Below are 19883 nucleotides of genomic sequence, written 5' to 3'. Positions count from 1 at the left end.
AACATTAGAAAGCTGAGCTCTTACGTAGCTTTTTACACAGATTTTTGATTTTGTATTTCTTTTCATTTATGAAAATTCATATAAAAAGGTAATTATACATGTATTCAAATCTATTCTTAAGCAAAAGACTTGTGATTCTAACCTAAATAATGGAAATTATTTGTCAGGTTACTGAATTCATCATTTCTAAAGACTTCTAACCGCTTCCTGAAAGTTCAGGCTCATATATATAAAACAGGTAGGTGAAAATCTGCTTGGATACCTAATATGCATTTAAAACTTAGGATGTCTAAAACCATCTGCTTCATTTCCAGTAACAAGGCCTTCTTCCTCTCACCAACCTTTCTTCCAATCACTCAGGCCGAATCTGGGAGTCACATACGACTTTTTTCATACCTCACATGCCATGCATTAGCAAAATCTGTCAGGTTTGCCCTCAAAATGTATCCAGAGTAAGACCTATTCTCTACCTCTGCCACTTCATTATTCCAAGCTGGGTGTGTAAAATGTTGAAACATTTATATCAATTGGTAAAATGTTGAAACATTTCTGTGTAGGTTGCTAAAGAAAAATCTTAATAAAACTTCACGCCCTGGCTGGTTGGCTCAGTTTTAGAGCGTCAGCCTGGCGTGCAGGAGTCCCGAGTTCGATTCCCGGCCAGGGCACACAGGAGAAGCACCCATCTGCTTCTCCACCCCTCCCCCTCTCCTTCCTCTCTGTCTCTCTCTTCCCCTCCCGCAGCCAGGGCTCCATTGGAGCAAAGTTGGCCCGGGTGCTGAGGATGGCTCCATAGCCTCTGCCTCAGGCACTAGAATGGCTCTGGTTGCAACAGAGTGATGCCCCAGATGGGCAGAGCATCGCCCCCCGGTGGGCATGCCGGGTGGATCCTGGTGGGGCGCATGCGGGAGTCTGTCTGACTGCCTTCCCTTTTCCAACTTCAGAAAAATACAAAAAAAGAAAAAGCCTGACCTGGTGGTGGCGCAGTGGATAGACCATCGGACTGGGATGCAGAAGGACCCAGGTTCGAGACCCCGAGGTCGCCAGCTTGAGTGCAGGCTCATCTGGTTTGAGCGAGGCTCACCAGCTTGGACCCAAGGTCACTGGCTCCAGCAAGGGGTTGCTCCGTCTGCTGAAGGCCCGCGGTCAAGGCACATGTGAGAAAGCAATCAATGAACAACTAAGGTGTTGCAACACGCAATGAAAAACTAATGATTGATGCTTCTCATCTCTCTCCATTCCTGTCTGTCCCTGTCTATCCCTCTCTCTGATGACTCACTCTCTGTCTCTGTAAAAAATAAATAAATAAATAAAATTTAAAAAAAAAAAGAGTAAAACTTCGCTCCCCAGTGAGTACAGAGGTGAAGAGTGGACCCCTGGCATTTCTCAGAGATGCAGGTTCCCCACTCCCAACCCAAGGAGAAACAAGCCTGTGCTGGAATTGCAGGAGACATACTTTCATCTCAAAATCAAGACCTCCCCTAGTTACTGAGCAGGAATGGGAAGACTGGAAGACTCAGGGCTGTTGCGCATACAACTTTCCAGACAGCTGGGTAAGAGAATAAAACACTCCGCATCCTCAGAATTTTCATTGTTTTTCTGGATTTACCTTCTCCCAATACCAAAGATTCATTCTACAAATCTTCATCATTTGCCATGTGGCTCAAGCTTTCTTTGAGTAGAAATCCTATTGCCCCTACCCCCAGACATTTCTAAATACACCTGGCCAAGGTTCTGACACATTCGTGTCTCAGAACCACAGTGACAAAGAAATGACCTCAGTTCCCAAAGAAAGTCTAACTCCCAGAGAAGCTGCTACCCACTTAGTGAATATGGGAGAGCCGTGTTCCTCCTCCATTGGTTGGAATCATTCTTTATTGTTGTTTTAAAATTTGGCATTTATGGAGCAAGAAGTTTTCTCTTTGATAATAAATCAATTATAGATAAAAAAAGAAAGACTTAAAGATATCTACATCTCTTGGGGTTTCCACACTCAACTTTTGTCATTTTTAGCATGTTGAAGGTAGAGGCAGAACTGAAATTAGTGTCTCCAAGGACCAGTGTATTAAAATAACCATAACAAATCCTACAGGCTCTTTAAGAGGAAACCAAGGGCCGTGCTCTTCCCATGATCTTTATGCACAATTCTCATCAATGGTGACGGGAATTTCCTCACAGATCTAGGAAGGAAGTGACTCTAATCACAACCCTTTGGTAATTTAATGCACAGATTCAAGTTTAAGTTCATGAAAATCTTTATCAGCTTTTAATTTCAGGTCAAAATATCACAAAGAAGGTTAATTTTATTTTAAGTTATTTATGTCTTCATTAGTACTCTTTTGCAATTGTCACAATTCTCATGAAGATTTTCTTTTCTGTACTATAATATAATGACAATGCTTCATTCTATCTACTATCCTCTGGAATAGTTTAAATGAAACTATTACTTTGTACACTGTTTATTTTAATCACTTGAGGAAACAAAAACATTAAGGTTGAATTTTCACATATTATTGTATTACTTGATTTTTTTTGTTGTAATTTTCTGAAGTGAGAAGCAGGGAAGCAAAGAGACAGACTCCCACATGCACCCAATCGAGATCTACCCACTAAGCCCACTAGGGGGCGATGCTCTGCCCATCTAGGCTGTTGCTCCTTTGCAACTGGAGCCATCCTTAGCTCCTGGGCCAGTTTTGCTTCAATGGAGCCTTGGCTACAGGAGAGGAAGAGAGAGTTAGAGAGGAAGGAGAGGAAGAAGGCTAGAGAGGCAGATGGGTGCTTCTCCTGTGTACCCTGGCTGGAATCAAACCCAGAACTTTCACACGCCAGGCCGACATTCTACCATTGAGCAAACCAGCTAGGGCCTTACTTGAATTTGTATTGAATAAATATTGAGAAAGTAGAGGATAAAATGGTGATATGTAAAATCAAGTTAAAATATACTTTTCACTGAACATATAACAGATTTTTCAAAAGCTTCAATTATTGGCCATTGGCTGTTGGAAAAGTCTACACTCTTTAAGCATGAGAGTCAAGGCTCTTTGTGGCTTGACTTCACCACACTTAACCAGCCTTTGTTATTATTCAGAATAAAGTTATTCTGGTTTTGTTGTGTGTTTTTTCAAACCATTAAACTCAATTGTATTTCTTTGGGGAAAATGGGAACATTTTCTTTTTTTACCCTTTAATCAAAAAATAATTCAAAGCAATACAGAGGTAGAGAGACTAATATAATAAACTCTGTGTTCATCATCCATCTCAATAATGACTAATTCACGACCAAACTTTTTTATTCTTTTACTTCCTACGACCTTTCTCTGATTGGTCTTGGTTTTTGCTTTTTTGGTTTTTTTGTATTTTTCCGAAGTTGGAAACGGGGAGGCAGTCAGACAGACTCCCGCATGCGCCTGACCGGGATCCACCTGGCATGCCCACCAGGGGGCGATGCTCTGCCCATCTGGGGCGTTGGTCTGTTGTGACCAGAGCTATTCTAGCGCCTGAGGCAGAGGCCACAGAGCCATCCTCAGCACCCGGGCCAACTTTGCTCCAATGGAGCCTTGGCTGCAGGAGGGGAAGAGAGAGACAGAGAGGAAAGAGAGGGGGAGGGGTGGAGAAGCACATGGGCACTTCTCCTGTGTGCCCCGGCTGGGAATCAAACCCCTGGACTCCTGCACGCCAGGCTGATGCTCTACCACTGAGCCAACCAGCCAGGGCCGTCTCTGATTGTTTTTTAATTTAATTTATTGGGGTGACATTGGTTAATAAAATTATGTTTCAGGTGTACAATTCTCTAATACATCATCTGTTATTGTATTGTGTTCACCACCTCAAATTAAGTCTTCTTCCATCATCATTTGTCCCCCTTTTACTCTCTTATACCTCCCCAACTTCCTTACCTTTCCCTCTTGTAACCCCCAAACTGATGTCTGTGTCTATGAGTTTTTTAAAATTCCTTCACCTTTTTCACTCAATCCCCTAAACCTTCCCCCCTTTGACAGCTGTCAGTCTGTTCTCTTCATCTATGAATCTGTTTCTACTTTGTTTGTTAGTTTATTTTGTTCATTAGATTCCACATATACTATAAACGAAGCCATATGACACTTATCTTTCTCTGACTAGCTTATTTCACTTAGCATGATGCTTTCCAGATCCATCATGCTGCTGCAAAAAGTAAGGTTTCCTTTTTTACAGCTGAGTAATATTCCATTGTGAAAATGTACCACAGCTTTTTTACCCACTTATCTACTGATGTGCAACCAGCACTGCTCCCAAATAATGACTATTGGATGACTATTGGAACATAAGGGTGCATATATCCTGTCAAATTAGTGTTTGTTTTGAAGAAATTCGAGGCTTTATATACTTTCATCTGCAAACATTTTACTGCATATCTAAAAAATATGGAATATTTGAAGAAATTACCACAACCAAAACAACAACAACCTCTTAATGTCATCAATATGTTCCAAAAATTATTATTGTCACAGCTGGGGTAATGCTTGTCCTTGGTGGCAATTAGAACTACTGATAGAAAGGTTTCTGTATATTTGATAAAACTATGAGATAGTAATTAGCAGATTCGAATACAATAATAGTATAGAAAGTACAGACCACCATGAGACTATAAAGAGTAAAAACTAGTCATTGAATTCCGATTAAGTCAAGAAGACAAATAATAGTAATAAAACAAATACATAAAACAATGGAAAATATCAGAAATAAAATATATCAACATAAAAAAGATATCTCTGAAAATTGACATTAATGGAATTCTAACAAATATTACTTGAATATAGTTTTGGTATTTTGTTAATTTTTGGTAAGGTAGTTGAATCATATTTTCACTTCTAGTTATTTTAAGTCAAGTTTACATTATGGTTCCTTTAGACCTATTAGATGCCTACCTGAATAGAACCACCATTTTACTCTAAAAACAAAAAGAAAAAGAATTTATTTTTATTTTTTTAGTGAGAGAGAGAGAGAGAGAGAGAGAGAGAAAGGAGAGATGAGAAGCATCAACTCATAGTTACGGCACCTTAGTTGTTCATTGATTGCATTCTCAAGTGTGTTTTGACCAGAGGGCTCCAGTTGAGCCAGTGACCCTTTGCTCAAGCCAGCGACCTTAGGCTCATGTCTATGATCCCACATTCAAGCTGGTGACCCTATTCTCAAGCTAGCGACCTCGCAGTTTTGAACCTGGGTCCTTGGCAATCCAGGCCACTCTATCCACTGAGCCACTGCCTGGTCAGCAAAAAAAATAAATTTTTTCCCCCTAAAATTTTAAAAATTTTTAACAATTTTAATTTATTGTGTTTACATGGGTTCAAGTGTCCCACTGCATATAACTCTCTCACCCCCCCCACCCCTGTATCTTTTTTAATACCCTCTTGCTCCCCCTCCCCCCTCTTCCTTCTAGGATTTGCTGTCTTGTTATCTATATCTCTGTGTTATATATATATAGTTTCACTAATCCCTTCACCTTCTCTGGTCCCATCCCCTCGTTCTCCTTCCCTCTGACAGCTGTCCCTCTGGTCTATGTGACCCCACCTCTGCCTCTATTCCTTTCCTCAGTTCAATTTGTTTATTAAATTTCAAATGTAAGTGAGATCAAATGATATTTTTCTCTCTCTGCCTGGCTTATTTCACTTAGCATAATAATCTCCAGGTCCAACTATGCTGTTGCAAAAGGTAAGATTTCCTTCCTTTTCAAGGCTCCATTGTATTTCATTGTGTATATGTACCACAGCTTTCTAATCCACTGACGGACACTTGGGCTGTTTCCAGATCTTGGTTATTGTAAACAATGCTGTAATAAACAAGGTGGTGCATATCGTTATTTGAATCAGTGATTTGGTATTCTTAGGATATATTCCTAAAATTGAGACAGCTGGATCAAAAGGTAAGTTCTATTTTTAATTTTTTCAGGAAACCCCATACAGTTCTCCACAGTGGCTGCACAAGTCTGCATTCCCAGCAGCAGTGCAGGAGGGATCCCTTTTCTCCACACTCTTGCCAGCACTGATTGTGTGTTGTTTTGTTAATGAGCGCCATTCTGACAGGTGTGAGGTGGTAACTTATTGTGGTTTTAATTTGCATTTCTCTGATGATTAGTGACGTTGAACATTTTTTCATATACATATTGGCTATTTGTATGTCTTCTTTGAAGAAGTGTCTATTCAGCTCTTTTGCCCATCTTTTAAATGGATTGTTTACCTTCCTGATATTGAGTTTTAGAAGTTCTTGATAAATTTTGGTTCTAACCCCTTATCAGATGTATTGGAGAATATGTTCTCCCATTGTGTGAGTTGCTTTTTATTTTGTTAATGGTGTCTTTTGCTGTGCAAAAGCTTTTTAGTTTGATATAGTCCCATTTGTTTATCCTGTCCTTTATACCACTTGCCCATGGAGAAAATCAGCAAAATTATTGTTATGAGAGCTATCAGAGAGTGTATTGCCTATGTTTTCTTCCAAGATGTTTATGGTTTCGTGACTTACATTTAAGTCTTTTATCCATTTTGAGTTTATTTTTGTGAATGATGTAAGTTGGTGGTCTAGTTTAATTTTTTTGCATGTACCTGTCCAATTTTCCCAACACCATTTATTAAAAAGACTGTCTTTACTCCATTGTATGTTCTTACCTCCTTTGTTAAATATCAATTGACCATAAAGGCATGGGTTTATTTCTGGGTTCTCTGTTCTGTTCCATTGATCTGTATGCCTGTTCTTATGCCAGTACCAAGCTGTTTTGAGTACAATGGCTTTGCACTATATCTTGATATCAGGAAGTGTGATACCTCCCACTTTATTCTTCCTTTTCAAGATAGCTGAGGCTATTCGTGTTCTTTTTTGGTTCCATATGAATTTTTGGAATATTTGTTCTATATCTTTGAAGTATGTCATTAATATTTTAATTGGTATTGCATTGAATTTATAGATTGCTTTGGGTAATAATGACATTTTAATGATGTTTATTCTTCCTATCTATGAACACAGTATATGCTTTCACTTGTTTGTGTATACCTCAATTTTCTTTATCAATGCTTTATAATTTTCCAAGTCTTTTACCTCTTTTGTTAAATTTACTCTTAGGTACTTTATTTTTTTATTGCAATAGAGAAGGGGATTGTTTCCTTAATTTCTCTTTCAGACAGTTTATTGTTGATGTATAAAAATGCCACTGACTGACCTGTGGTGGCACAGTGGATAAAGCGTCAACCTGGAAACGCTGAGGTTGCCGGTTCAAAACCCTGGGCTTGCCTGGTCAAGGCACATATGGGAGTTGATGCTTCCTGCTCCTCCCCCCATTCTCTCTCTTTCTCTCACTCTCTCTCCCCTCTCTATAATGAATAAATTAAAAAATCTTTTAAAAAAATTTTAAAAATAAATAAATAAAAATAAAAATGCCACTGAGCCCTAGCCGGTTGGCTCAGTGGTAGAGCATCAGCCTGGCTTGCAGGAGTCCCAGGTTCGATTCCCAGCCAGGACACACAGGAGAGGCACCGATCTGCTTCTCCACCCCTCCCCCTCTCCTTCCTCTCTGCCTCTCTCTTCTCCTCCCGCAGCCAAGGCTCCATTGGAGCAAAGATGGCCCAGGCATTGAGGATGGCTCCATGGCCTCTGCCTCAGGTGCTAGAATGGCTCTGGTTGCAACAGAGCAATGCCCCAGATGGGCAAAGCATCGCCCCCTGGTGGGCATGCCGGGTGGATCCCAGTAGGGCACATGCGGGAGTCTGTCTGACTGCCTCCCCGTTTCCAACTTCAGAAAAATACAAAAAAAAAAAAAACCACTAAAAATGCCACTGATTTCTGAATATTAATATTATATCCTGCCACCTTGTCAAATTCATTTATCAGGTTCAGTAGTATTTTGACTGAGACTTTACAGTTTTCTATGTATAGTATCATGTCATCAGCAAATAATGATAGTTTTACTTCTTTTCCAATTTTGATGCCTTTTATTTCTACTTCTTATGTGATTGCTGTGGCTAGGACTTCCAGAATTATGTGGAATAAGAGTGGTGAAAGAGGACACCACTGCCTTGTTCCTGATTTTAAGGGGATTGCTTTTAATGTTTGCCCATTGAGTATGATGTTTGCTGTGGGTTTGTCATAGATGATCTTCATCATGTTGAGGTATGTTCCCTGTATTCCTACTTTGCTGAGAGTTTTGATTATAAATGATTTTATCAAATGCTTTTTCTGCATCTATTGATATTATCATGTGATTTTTATCCTTTTGTTTATGTGATGAATCACATTTATTGATTTGTGAATATTGTACCAGCCTTACCTCCCTAGAATAAATCCCAGTTGATAATGATGTGTGATTTTTTTAATGTATTGCTGGATCTAGTTGGTTAAAATTTTGTTGAGAATTTTAGCATCTAAGTTCATCGGGGATAATGACCTCTAGTTTTCTTTCTTTCTAATATCCTTAAAACCTGGTTTTGGAATGAGGATAATGCTTGCCTCATAAAAAGAGTTTGGAAGTCTTTCCTCCTCTTGAATTTTTTGAAATAGCTTGAGAAGGTGAGGTGTTAGTTCTTCTTTGAATGTTTGGTCAAATTGGCCTGTGAAGCCATCTGGTCCAGAACTTTTGTTTGCTGGGAGTTTTCAGATAACTGTTTCTATCTCATTTGTTGTAATTGGTCTGTTTAGGTTTTCTGCTTCTTCCAGATTGAGTTTTGAAAGGTTATATGTTTCTAGGAATTTATCCATTTCATCTAGGTTGTCCAATTTTTTTGGTATAGAGATCTTCATAGTATTTTTTTACAATTTTGTGTATTTCTGTGGTGTCAGTCATTAATTCTCCACTTTCATTTCTAATTTCATTTATTTGAATCCTCTCTCTCTCTCTCTCTCTCTCTTTTGATGAGTTGGGTTAAAGGTTTATCAATCTTGTTTACCTTTTCAAAGAACCAGCTGTATATTTTTTTAGCTTTTATGTCTTTTATTTCTGCTCTGATCTTTATTATTTTCTTCTTTCTACTTCCTCTGAGCTTTATTTGTTGTTCTTTATCTAGTTCTTTTAGATTCAGGGTTCAGTTGTTTATTTGGGCTTTTTCTTGCTTCTTAAGGTATGCCTGTAATGCTATGAACTTCTCTCTTAGGACCACTTTTGCTGTATCCCATAAATTTTAAGTTGTTGTATGTTCATTTTCATTTGTTTCAAGGAAATTTTTTATTTCTCTCTTGATCTTGTTGTTAACCTATTCATTATTTGATAACATGCTATTTAGCTTCCAAGTGTTTGAATGTTTTTCAGTGTTTCTATTGTAGTTGATTTCTAGTTTCATGCCATTGTGTTCAGAGAAAATGCTTAATATGATTTCAATCTTTTTAAATTTATTGAGACTCGTTTTGTGTCCTAACATGTGGTCTATCCTAGAGAATGTACCATGAGCACTTGGAAAGAATGTACATTCTGCTGCTTTGGGGTAAAATGTTCTGAAGATATAGATCAAATCTATTTGATCTAGTGCAGGGGTAGTCAACCGTTTTATACCTACCACCCACTTTTGTATCTCTGTTAGTAGGAAAATTTTCTAACTGCCCACCAGTTCCCCAGTAATGGTGATTTATAAAGTAGGGAAGTAACTTTACTTTATAAAATTTATAAAGCAGAGTTATAACAAGTTAAAGCATATAATAATAATTACTTATCAAGTACTTTATGTCAGATTTTCACTAAGTTTGGCAGAATAAGTCTTTATAAAACAACTTACTATAGTTAAATCTATCTTTTTATTTATACTTTGGTTGCTCCACTACCACCCACCATGAAAGCTGGAATGCCCACTAGTGGGCAGTAGGGACCAGGTTGACTACCACTGATCTAGTGTGTCATTTAAGGCCTCTGTTTCTTTGTTAATAATTTTTGTCTGAAGGATCTATCCATTGATGTTAATGGGATATTAAAATCCCCTACTATTATAGTATTGCTATTGATCTTGCCCTTTATGTTTTTCAAAATCTTCTTTATCTATTTAGGCATTTCTTTATTAGATGCATAGGTATTTACCATGGTTATATCCTCCTGTTGGATTGCTCCCTTTATCATTATGTAGTGATTTTCATTATCATTTACTATACTCTTTGTTGTAAAGTCTATTTTTTCAATATATATTGCTACCCCAACTTTTGTTTTCTTTTCCATTTGTGTGAAATTATTTTTTCCATCCATTCACTTTTAGTCTATGTGTATCTTTTCTTTCTGAGGTGGGTCTCTTGTAGACAGCATATGTATTGGTCCTGTTTTCTTATCTATGCAGCCACCTTATGTTTCTTGATTGGAGCATTTAATTCATTTACATTTAAGGTTGTTATTGATATGTAGTTGTTTATTGCCATTTTATTCTTTAAATCTACAGTCTTCTTTTTCTTAATTTTTTTTCTTTGCTCTTTTTACAGCTGGCCCATTAACATTTTTGCGGTACTGGTTTGGTTGTAATGAATTCCTTGAGGTTTTTTTGGTCTGGAAAGCTTTTTATTTCTCTTTCAATTTTAAATGCTAGCTTAGCTGGATAAAGAAGTCTTGGGTATAGGTTCTTGCTTTGCATCATTTTGAATATTTCTTGCCAATCCCTTCTGGCCTCAAGGGTTTCTTTTGAGAAGTGGATGTCATCCTTTTGCTTTTCTCTTGCAGCTTTTAGTATTTTTTTTTGTCTCTTAACTTTGGCACTTTAATTATGATGTGTCTTGGTGTAGGCCTCCTTGGGTTCCTAAGAAGACTCTCTGTGCTAATGGGTCTCTCTGTGCTTCTTGAACTTGTGTGACTTTTTACTTTATCATTTTAGGAAAGTTTTCAGCTATGATTTCTTCAAATGGGTTCTCTATTCCTCGTTCATTCTCTTCTCCTTCAGGAACCCCTATGATGTGGACATTGTTTCTCTTCATGTTGTCACAAAGCTCTCTTAGAGTTTCCTCAGTCTTTTTAAGCCTTTTTTTTTTTTGCTGCTCTGTTTACATGCTTTCATTTATCTTGTCCTCTAAATTGCTGATTTGATCCTCTGCTTCATCCAGCCTGCTGTTAATTCTTTCTAGTGCAGTCTTTACTTCTGATATTGTATTTGTCATTTACAACTAGTTCTTTATGTGATTTAAATGTCCCTTTTGATGCTTGCTATCTTTTTATTTAGGTGCTTGTTATGGCAATTCATTATTGCTCTAAGATCCTTGAGCATCCTAAAAAATCATGATTTTAAACTCTGCATCTGGTAGTATGATTATTTCCATCTCATTCAGTTCTTTTCTGGGGACTTTTCTTGTTGATTCATTTTGGTCATATATTTCTGTCTGCCCATTTTGTCTGTATATTAGGTAGCACTGTCTGACTTTGAAATTTTTGTGTGGTCTTTATGAAGAAGATGGTCTAGTGGTACTGTCCTCCAGACCACTTGTGTTCCTTGTTCTAAGAATGCTTCTTGAGGGTACTATTTTTCCTCTTGTTGTATGTGAGTATTAGATGCAGTTAGTCTTTCCATTGGTTTGATTATCCCTTCAGGCTGCCTGGCTTTAAGGGTCAACCTTGATTATGTGTATTACACACTTTGCCATGTCTTTCCTGTTGGCAGTATTTATTCTCCACAGTGTCTGGTGCCTGCTAGACACCACCTTTGGGTGTGCTGCTTGTGTAGGTAGTTGAGTCTAGGGTTGGTGTTATCTGCCACCCACTAACAGTAGTGTTGGCTCTAGTTCTTCTTCGGTTGGAGTCAGCTGCTGTTCCTAACCCACTGTGGGATACCAAACTGCAGCTACTGCACTTTTTGCTGTTTGTGTCTGAATTTTCTATGCCTGGGTACTGTGGTAGGGGCCAACCTTTGTATAAGGGTCAGCTTCCTTCCACTTAGAGATGACAGCAACTCCATAAAAGCCCCAAGATTTGTCTCTACTCCTCAGTTGCTCCTCCTCCTCCTCCTGTAGCTACCTGGTCTTCCCACAGAGTCTTCTGTAGTAAGAATGTAGTGTGGGCTCAGACTGGCCTCACCCAACCAACCCCTCTACAGGTTGCATGCTTGGTGGGTTAGGGCAGCTGAGGTTGTGAAACCAATTGTGGGACCCTCTACATCAGGACTTTCTTGGTCAGGAGCTCAGTACAGTGAATGTGGTCCTTACTCCAGAGCTTGATCCTTCAGCCACTGCTGGATACTCAAATTTAATTCTCCCAAACAAGGTCAGCAGAAAGTTCAGACCGAGTGTGGTTGAAAGTCCCCTGTACAGAAGTTCTTTCAGCTGTTGAGACCCCTGTCTCAGGGAGAAAGACTGAGAGAGTCCTCTCCTGGGGCTATCTGTGCCCCCTCCCAAAAGTGGCTAAGCCTCTTGATCAGATCCAACAATAGACTCACAGTGACCCACACATTAAATGTCCATGCTCCAAGCCTCTCTCCCTTCCCCCTGTGGAATCTAGCCTAGAAGGACAGAATATCCAGTGCCCAGACCAGCTGACTGTGAAGCTCCACCCTATCCAATGCACATGAGCTGCTGTGCCCATACTGATCACAGAGAAAGGAACTTGCTTAAGCTGGGACAGATATGAGGACCTTTTCCTTAGGATACCACTGTAGCAAGCATTTTCAGGTCCTGAACTGATGCTTTCCACAGCTAACCCCTGGATATGCCAGCCTGGGCATCCCTAGCAGGAACCCAGTGCAGACCAGTGAGAGACACTGCCCATGACTGACCCTTAGCAACATTCTTGGAGATACTAGCAATCCAAAGTTTGTGGCTGCCTCTGCTGGGCCCAGGTGTACATGGAAATATCAAGCTGCACATCTAGGCTGGCTTTTACCCACACTGGACTCAGGGGAAGGTCTGCTCACACGTTTCCCTAAGTCCTGCTTCCTGCAGCCTCTGTATTCTGGTTGTTTGTTGGGCTCAGCCACTGACAAAAACCTCTGCTAGAATCTACAGTCTGCGGCAATTCAGGGATTAGCAAGGGTATTGCTCTGCCCCTCAGCCCCAGGTGTCAGTCTGTCTGGACTTTCTTCACAGACCTCAGTAGGGTGTGGCCCCAGAAATATGGTGGGTGTGGCCTCGGAGACCCAGAGGTGTGGTCTGCCTGCCCTCTGCACAGTTTTAATTGAGTCTTCCATGAGGTGGAGCCACCAGTCATATACTCAGGAGAGTGTGGAGGGAGCTCCGGTCTCAACTATGTACACACGTAAAATTGTTATGGCATAATATTTAGTTTTAAGATGAACATAAAAAAAAACTCACTGCTAAAGAAAACTATAATTTAACCAAAAAGAAAATAATAGAAAATTTAAACTAACAAGGCAGAACCTGGCAGGAGCCTATATGAGGTGTGCAAACAAAAGACTATGTGAAAATTTGAGGACATGAATAACATTCAGATATCATGATCAAAGGATAGGAAATCTTCAGGATGAGTCTTGAATGATGGACAACTCATAGACAACTCAGTGGACAGAGATGGCAAGGAGGATAACCAACACAGGGAAAAAAATGGCATTGATTCATTAATTTAGTCAGCATATGTTTATTAAGGAAGACACTTTGTTAAATGTTGAGAACACAGCTGTGACAGACAAGTTCCCTGGCCTCATGGAGTTTATACTGTTGTGAAGGAGAACAAGCAACAAAAGAATAACCAGGAAAAAAATTAAACCACAAGATAACTTCAGCTGAAGATTAAAAGTGATAAAGGAAATAAACAAGGTGATGTGATGATTGGTTGGGGCATGGGCAAGCCTTTAGGTGAGATGTAGGAAAAGCTGTCTGAAAAGTGTACTTTCAGTTGAGAACTTCTGGATAAAAAGTTGTCACAATAAGAAGTGCAAAAGCCCAATAGAAGACTTGTTGGAATGAACAGGACAAAGGCCATGTCCCTGAGGAGAAGAGCGTTTGGAGAGTCAGAGCACAAAAACCTTCCATCTTTACTCTAAAAGCAATGGGAGACATTCAAAGGACTTAGCAGGGGAATTTATATATATATATAATATTTTATAAAAATTATAACGCCTGACCAGGTGGTGGCGCAGTGGATAGAGCGTCGGACTGGGATGCGGAAGGACCCAGGTTCGAGACCCCGAGGTCACCAGCTTGAGCGCGGGCTCATCTGGCTTGAGCAAAAAGCTCATGAGCTTGGACCCAAGGTCGCTGGCCCCAGCAAGGGGTTACTCGGTCTGCTGAAGGCCCACGGTCAAGGCACATATGAGAAAGCAATCAATGAACAACTAAGAAGTCGCAACGCGCAACGAAAAACTAATGATTGATGCTTCTCATCTCTCTCTTCATTCCTATCTAGACAGATATCCCTGTCTATCTCTGCCTATGTAAAAAAAAAATATATATATAACATTATAAAATTATATATATTATATATAAATATATATTTAAGCTCATTCTGGTAGCTGTGTGCAAAGTAGAAAAGATGGGCTTACTAGAGAATAGCAAGAAGAGGTAAGTGAAGTCTTAAGGAAGAAATGAAAGAAGAAAAATGAATTTTGAAAGTAGATTAGGGTCATATAACAGAAAGCTTTTAGTATCAAGATGGGGAATATGAATTCAATTTAAAAAGAAGAAGAAACGCTTTGAGCTTGAGCTTTTAAGGCCAAGGACATGATCATAATTTCAATTTAGGAAACTATTTTATTACTAATGTTTTGGATGTGTCAAAGAAAAGAGAGGCATGAATATCAGATTAAAGGTAATTAATTGTATTTGCCCAGGCAACAGGTAAGGAGAATTTAGGTTAAGATTAGAGTAAAAAAGGTGTCAAGAAAAAGGTGCACAGAGCCTTGTGGGAGAGAAAAATCTGTGGTTCAGAAACTTATTTATTGAAGAGAAGGCAGGAATGACAAGAGATTAAAAGAAACTAGGATTTATGTTGGATTTTTCATCATTCAAAAGATTCAGGATGAGGAGCGTGTGTGTGTGTGTGTGTGTGTGTGTGTGTGTGTGTGTGTGTATGTATGTGTCTGAGAGGCATCTACATAGATAACTCAGCTGAGACTGCAGAAATAGATAGTCCTGCCGGGGGAGAGAAGAGAGAATGCTAAATAGAGCCAGGAAGAAAATTTACTAAACTTTGTAAAGACAAGAAGAGAAAATTCTGTAAAGAAGACAGAAAAGTATGAGAGAAAAAACCTGGAAATATACCACAGAAGCCTTCAAATAGAAAAAGTCCCCAAAGGATAAGAATGGCCTATAGTACTGAAGTGATAGGAAAAGTTAGTAAAATACATGTTTTTTTAGATTTTTATTTACTCATTTTAGAGAGGAGAAAGAGAGAGAGAGAGAGAGAGAGAGAGAGAGAGAGAGAGAGAGAAGGGTGGAGGAGCAGGAGCATCAACTCTCATATATGCCTTGACCAGGCAAGCCTGGGGTTTTGAACCGGCTACCTCAGCCTTCTAGGTCGATGCTTTATCCACTGAGCCATCACAGGTCAGACAGTAAAATAAATTCTCTTTGAGTCATTTTAAAATCATATTTTAAGATGATTCAATACCTTCATTTGACTCAGGTATAGATGACTCAGCTAGCTGTTCTAGGCAGGTTTCATCAGAGCCTACATACGGGTATTAACAAACTGCCATCAAACTTTGGAAATTTCTATGTTAAATCAACCAGTTGCATATTAGTAGACAGAGAATTCTTGGTGCTTTTCAGGCGTTGAAACATTTTCTCACAGTTCAGAGCTTAAAACCCTTTTCCTAAGGCTCTATCCAGTTTCCAGAGCCTCAGACTTAGGCTGTAGCCATGTGTTATCGTTCTAATAAATAGTCTAAATTTGATGGAGATATCTATATTTAACAGATTAACTTTTTTTTCCAAACACTGTCCTATGTCAAATTTCCTTTTTGAATGGATAGAAAATGTCTTAATGAATTCTTGGTAAATTTTCAAAAACTTTTATCTTCTTAAAAATTGCAATCACATATCAGATGGAAAAGTTCTACTCTACTATCACTGGAAAGTCTTATGTCCTAGGGGATTTAAAATGAATGGATGGATGTGGCCTTATATTTTTGTCCTCCTCATCATGGAGAAATGGCCTATTGTTAGGATTCCTCCTCTCTCTTCCTTTTGCCATCATTGGTATTGGGGGGACAAGAGACAATAAGAGAGATGGTAGAAAAACATCTTATGTGACTGGTGCCCAATATATTTCCATGTTCCCAATGTTGTCCACCAATGTGATGTGTGTGTATTTCTCTTGGGATGATTTTAGCTTCACCATTATGTTACTGAGCATCCCCCTCAGGGAGGGGCTTCCCACTCTTCATTCATTTTTTTACCAGTGTTAATGCCTCTTCTATCTCTATATAGGTTATCTATTGCTATGTAACAAATTACCACAAACTTAATATCTTAAAACAACATACCTTTTATTAACTCACACTTTCTGAGATTCAGAAGTCCAGGCCTGACTTAGCTAAGTCCTCTGCTTCAAGATCCCTCATGAGATTCAAACAAGTGTCGTCTAAACCTTGATGGAAAAAAAGATTCGCTTCTGACTCACGTGGTTGTGGGTAGGATCTGAATCCTTGTGACATATTGGACTAACAGCCTCAGCTGATTGTTGAGCAGTGACTACCTTTAGTTACTGGTCACGTGGGACTCCTGACTTGAATGAATGCTTCATTCAAGCGTACAAGCCAAGAAGGCAATGGAGAGTGTCATCTAGGAAGCTATAAATTACAATCCTAGTAACAAAATCCTGGAAGACATTCCATCATCTTTGCTATATTCTATTGGTTAGAAGAGAGTCACAAGGTGTGAATACTAGAAAGCTGAGATCATTGAAGGCCATCTGAGAGCCAACCTACCATCATCTCCTTTGGATAAGCCTGGACCATCCTTTCATTCTGCACAACCCTCTATTCTGGCTTCTTCACTTGGAGCCTCAGAAAGAACTGAGGTCCTCTTTAGCCTTCAAAAGCCACAGAGAATCTGTGTGGGGTAAAGGGTCACCCCATTTTCCTAGAGAGATTATACCACAGTATCTTCATTCTGTTGTCACAGTTATTTCCAGCAAGCTCCATATACTTTCAGTCTTCTCCAAATGATAAGCAAACACTAAACTTCAAATTTATATAAGCTTTACAAATTATAAGAGAAACAAGTGAAGCATTATTAAAAAGTCATCCATCCACTCCAAACTGAGAAGACGTATAAGGTTTACAATTTAGTCAAAATCCATCTAGAGAATGAGATAGCAGTCCTTATATTTTACAGGTGCCCCTAAACTTTATGAGTGATTCTTTTGGAACCCTATCTCATAGAGAATGGGAGGAAAAGCCACAGAACTCCCCACAACACTGAAGACAGCTGACATTAACTATTGTATATGCCTCTTCCTCTAGTTTTCTTATGTTGACACAGAAAGTGCAGGAAGGTTTGAGGCTCTGGCGAAGGTAGGAGGCAGATTCTATCATCTTTTATAAATGGTAGGAACAGGGTGAGTAAAGAGGCTATGAGGTTCCCATCACTCAATGGACCTGGAGGTTGAGCCCTAGTTGCCAATTCTTAAGAAAGAGAAAATCCCTCTCAGCATCATCTTACACGTGCAAAACTAAGAAGAGCTTTAGGTGTGCATTTTCTAAAGCCTTTCCCACAGCATCAACCTATAATCCAGGACTCTTACAGCCAATCCAAGTACTGGTTCTACTTCATCTGCATCCTATTGTATTCTACCTTTTATTTACATTTTTTAAAGTGTTTTTGAGCTTTGTATTCTCAGTCATTCCCTCCCTATCCTGTGTGCATTTATTCCCAAGCATCTACTTCTAAAGCCTCAATTATTTGATAACTCTGGCATCTGAGCCTGAATTACACCTTCATTTTTATATTCTTAAATTTAAATGCCTGCTAGCAAGGCAGGCACAGGAGAGCTAAGGCTCCTTAGAAACACTAATTACTTCTCATCTTCCACAGAATGAAAAATTATAGATTCTTAGAATGTTAAGATCAAAAGAAAACTAAGGTTATTTAGGGCAACTCTCTTTATTTTGTAGACAAACATGCTAAAGTTCAGGTTGTTTAAGAGAATATTAAACCAATAAGCCGGGTTCCTAGTATGCTGCTTTTCCCATTGTACAATATAGCTGTTTTGGAAAAAAGACAGAAATATTAAAATCACATCATATTTATTACAATTACAATATTGTATTATTTAAATCAAGCCATATATATGACTTGATTATAACTCTTAATTGCTATAGATACTGTTCACAAAAATTAGAGGATATTTTATTATTTTGTATTCATTATGAAATATCCTCTAATTTTTATGAGTATATTTATTTAACTTGCTTGAAAGGTTGTGCTGATTTTGCATATTAGAAATGAATTGTGATACTTGTTTTAGGAGCATTGAAATCAGACCATTTGTTCAATGCTCACAGAAAGTACTTGCTTCTCCCGATCTGATGTTTAGTGACCCTTCTGGGGGTGACAGGCAACTGAGTCTTTCAGAATCTGTGAAAAGAGGCTTTTCTATTGTATCTGCCAAAAGAGGCTCCATTTTAGTTAATAAGAAGTTTGCATTAATACAACATTTGGATGAGGTTCAAAGTCAGTTGCAGTAAATCTCGATAACTACATTCATTTCAAGCCAGAGCCAGGCAGTTTGTTTATTTTAAATGCTTGCTCCATGGGTTACTCCCCTGGGAAAGTGACCTTGTTTTCATCAGAGGCCCAAGGGAAGCTTCTCACACTATGGAATTTTATTCTAGAATGTGTCTGGAAAGACAAAAGTTATAGCCTATACTCAGCTAGAATCATATCATTCCCTTTATTGTCAAATTTTCTAAACAATAAAAGTAGGAAGACTGAAAAATTTTAACCCTTTCTCCCTCACCTCCCCCACCATCAGTTCCAAATCATAGTTGAGAACTGCTCAACATACCTACCTTATTTCATCTTATTTTACTTTCAGTAGCCAGAGGTGGTAAAGGCAACAACTGCCACAAAGTGAAAGCAAACTCAGGGGATTCTATGGATACTGAGTACATATGAAACAATGTGAAGAGTAAGCCTACTGAAAACAACATGGCCATCTGGGGTGGCCGGGAGCCAGTTTAGATTGATTTTATGTAACTGTGGAACCTGTTATCGCTCTAAAACACCATTCTTCTTCATCTCTCTCCTCCACATACTAACAGCAAAGCAGGCATTTGCAATTCATGCCTTTGGTTGAGAACCAGGCCTCTCTGGCACACACTTCTAATTTATATATGCCCTTGTGTGATAGCGTCTTATGCTGTCTCAGCCATTAACACAATTCTGTGCATTAGTTCATTGTTTTGCAACAAAATCAGTCACTTGTATTTAAAAGAAACATTAAAAATAAGTGTGTAAAATTAAACTTCATGATTAAATTCTCATAAAAGTAACACACATACTTTGCATTGATATCCATATAGAAAATTAATTGATTATATGACAGTAAAAGAATTTGCAAAGCTAAGAACTTGATTTCAGGTTGGTTTAGTTAACTTTTTTACTTTTTTTTTAACTGAGGAAAGAAAACTGCAGAAAAGGAGCTTTGTAGCTAGAAAGAAAACACCATAGAGACAATTTGGAAGCATCTGGCTTTGCCTCCTTAAAAGGCTTTGTAGGAGGGTTATAAAAACATAGATGTAAGCTGTGATCTCACCATCCCCAGAATTCTTGTGTCTAGAGAGTAGGGGAGGGGAAAGAAAAGATAAGATGAGAAAAGAAGAGGGGAGAATAAGAAATAATAAATACAAAGAAAATAGTAAAAACAAAGCAGACTAAGTCACTGTTTTACCTAGGGCACACCCACCAGGCCATTGAATGTTCACATTGTGTAAACAGTCACTCCATTTCTGGAGCCAGCCTTTTTTTTCTTTTTTTTTTTTTAATAATTCTATTTTTTTAATGGGGTGACATCAATAAAT

The sequence above is a fragment of the Saccopteryx bilineata genome, chromosome 1 (genome assembly GCF_036850765.1).
Source record: "Saccopteryx bilineata isolate mSacBil1 chromosome 1, mSacBil1_pri_phased_curated, whole genome shotgun sequence".
Classification (NCBI taxonomy): Eukaryota; Metazoa; Chordata; class Mammalia; order Chiroptera; family Emballonuridae; genus Saccopteryx; species Saccopteryx bilineata.
This window is presented reverse-complemented; position numbering follows the sequence as displayed.